The sequence below is a fragment of the Chenopodium quinoa genome, unplaced genomic scaffold (assembly GCF_001683475.1).
Source record: "Chenopodium quinoa cultivar QQ74 unplaced genomic scaffold, ASM168347v1, whole genome shotgun sequence".
NCBI classification, from domain to species: Eukaryota; Viridiplantae; Streptophyta; class Magnoliopsida; order Caryophyllales; family Amaranthaceae; genus Chenopodium; species Chenopodium quinoa.
This window is the reverse complement of record NW_018744626.1, coordinates 5,108,143-5,111,669: the sequence shown is the minus strand read 5'-3', so window position 1 is coordinate 5,111,669 and position 3,527 is coordinate 5,108,143.

Here is a 3,527-nt window from a genome sequence, read left to right as displayed (position 1 = left end):
TTTGTAAACGTACAAAATTATGAGGGTAAAACGGCTATATATAGAGGGTAAATATGGGGGCATTCTCGTAATTTACTCGGAAGGTGAACGGTTACTCTTTAATGGTAAAATTACCGCCAATCGGAGCGTGACACGTGTCACAGATACCACGTGGCGTGCCACGTCACATCTGTGAGAGGCAAATGTTTAGGGTAATTTTACCCCGCCACGTGGTCCAATCAGAGGATGACACGTGTCAGCCTCAGGATGGCCCAAAGTGGACCAATCCCTTCTTGATACGTGTCACTCCAGAAATTAAGGGAAAAAGGCGGCTTTCAGGCCCAAATCCCGAGAAAGCCGCAAAACGGCGCAGCCCACCAATGATTAGGGTTCAATGACCTAATTAGGGGCACAAATCCCAAAGACCCTATAAATAGGGAGATGTCCCTCTGTTTGAGGACACGTTTTACCATTTATTACAATAGTATTCTCTTACATCAGAGAAAGACCTGAGCTTGGAATCCGAGCAGATACCCACCTAAATTTCCGCACTTATTCTCTCTCTTCAAGTTTCTAACTTGTGCGTCGGAGGCGGACCACCACCCAACCGGTGTCTCCGTTTGTTTTTCAGGTACAGCTTACACCGGATCAGTCTTCGTGTTGTAACTCTCCCAAGGGACAAAAACACCCAAAACAATAGCATCAACTAAAATTTGTTGCTATTCACCAAAAATCCGTTGCCAACTCTATTTAGCAACGGGTTGGAAGCAAAAATTTGTTGTTGCTAAAAGGCTTGTTGTCATGGGATTTTGGATACCAGTTGCAAAACAATTTTGTTGCAATATTGCATCAATTTAAATATAGTTTCCATGATTGTTGCTGTTTGTGGTGCATTCGTTGCCAACTTTGGCAACAGATTACCATTGGTTGTTGCTAAAATTAGCAACAAATTATTAATGTTAGTTCCTAAAATAGCAACAAATTATTAATATTGGTTCCTAAAAATAGCAACAAATTATTAAAGTTGGTTCATAAAAATAGCTACAAATCATTAATATTGGTTGCTATCAACACTACGAGACAAAAACCCAATCCCTATTAGCAATTTGGTTCAACCCGATCTCGGCCGTTACCGATCTGAAATCTCACTCAGGTTAGGTCAACTCAGCTCGACTTTGCATGTAAGGCTCTTTGAATCCCCAGTCTTAAGAATCGCATTTGGTAGGAGTCGAACTTGTGACCTCAAAGTCAAATGGTGAATCTCTTACCAACTATACCAAGTACTATTTGTTTACTTCTATGCATATAATTTATAATAAGTGAACAAAATATTAGAGATGAAATTGAAAAATTTGTCTCCAAATTAGGGACAAAATCAAAAATCCGTCTCTAAATTAGAGACGAAATTGAAATCCGTCTCTATTTGATGTCATTATAGCAACAAATAATTTTATACATTACAGCAAAAAGTGGCTTACATATAAATTAACAAGAATATGTAACACAACTCGTTTCCAATGGCAACAAACAAAATAATGTGTTATCAATTAGCAACAATAATTTAGAAGACTTGTTTCAAATGGAAACAATTCAAAAATTCATTGTATTTGTTTGTTTCTAAATCAATACAAATAAAATATTTGTTGTCATAGTTTGTTACTATTTGGCAACAAGAGAAAAATATGATGCCATCTAGTAACAACTAGTAAGACAATTTGTTTTAAAAAGCAACAATTCAAAAATATGTAGTCATTGTTTGTTAAAAAACTAAAGCATAAAATGTCGCTTTTGATTAGGCAATGAAAAAATTTAGATTCGTTGCTATTTAGCAACATTTTAAAAATCTGTTGCCAAACTTAGTAGCTAAAAAACTTTTATTTTTGTAGTGCAAGGTCACACATAAGAGTATTGGGTTAAACAAGTTAGAGGCCCATTATTGGGCCTCATGAGTTCATAACATGCCATGTTGATAATTGGGCTTGGATAGTTAGAAGAGTTTAATGGTTTTGGACTTGACATGGTTTTATTTCTAGATATGATCTATAAATATAAACCATGCCTAGGGTTGCATGACACAACAATTGACATACAGTGAATTGTCACACAAGCAACCAAGCTTCCTAAAAACCCTATATCTCTCTCTCTACTCGGCCCTCTCTCTCTCCTCCCTGTCCGTACGACCCTCCCTCTTGGGTGGCGCGTGGGTGGTGTTGTGGTGTGTTCGTGGCTCAAATTTCCGTTGAAGGTTGATTGAAATGTTCAGTCACAACTAACTAGCATTAGTGGAGGTTTAATCCATGCTCGTGGACTAAGTAGAGGAATCACGCTTGGGGTTCTTTATCTCCCATTGTTCTTGCTCGATCGCACGTGGAATCACGCTTCAAAGGTACGATTATATGCTCTTTATGTGTTATACATTAGATCTTGGGATTAGGTACTGTATGAATATGATTCATATTTTTTCCGCTGCGTAGTACCTATAAACTCCTACTATTACATCATCCAAAAAAGATTTTTTTTAGATATAAATAATTGATTCTTTTATCGCCTAAATTATTTTAAATTAAACATTGGAGAAGGAGGGGTATTATCGGTAGTTTATTTCGGACACCAACTTTTTTACTTTTCCCCACCTTTTGAAAGGTTGTTATGTATATACACTAGGGTGTACCATATACTCATGAATATTTATTCTCATTTTGATGATTATTTTTCATTTTATCAACAAATGAAGAGAAAGGACTAATATTATGTTGTACTGTACACCTGGGTGGATGGGTGTGGTGTATGTAACAAATTCTACCACCCTTTGCGTGTATAATAAAAATAAAAATCGCACTTTCTTCTTTCAAAATTATGATAACATGATTACCGTACACTTTTTTTTGAAACAAGACAATTACCGTACATTTGTTGACTATCATTTAGCTAACTTTCCTTTTTAAATTATAAATCTATTGTTAAGGGGAATTTTTTTTTTTTTTTTTTTGGTGACTGGGTTACTCAAGTTACCTAGTCAGGGGTTACTCGAGTTACTCCTAACCGAGTAACCCCTCAAATAATCCCTCGAGTAATCTCTGATCGAACCCCTCACCGAGTAACCTCAAACCAAACCCCTCAAATAACCCCTGATCGAGTAAAACTTGACCGAACCCATGACCGAGTAACCCCTAACCGAGTAGCCCCTGATCGAGTAACTCGAGTAACCTCTGACCGAATAGCTTGAGTAACCCCGACCACACGATGTAGCCAACCACATATAAAAATTTGTATTTTATTTAATACGAGTATATACTTGTATTTTTTCTAATAATTTATCAATTTCATTTTTTTATTACTAATTTTTACAACAACGAAAAGTGATAAAATATTGTTCATATGCTCTTTGCTTCTCCGATCCATGTAATTATTCCCTGTTTACTTCACCTTAAAAAAATAATATTCAGTAAACAAAATTTTAGTTCATTACGTATAAATAATTTCAGTTCAGCAAAAATAAGTTAAGTTCGAGAAGACAACTATAATGATAAGAGTACGTAAGCTTTAGT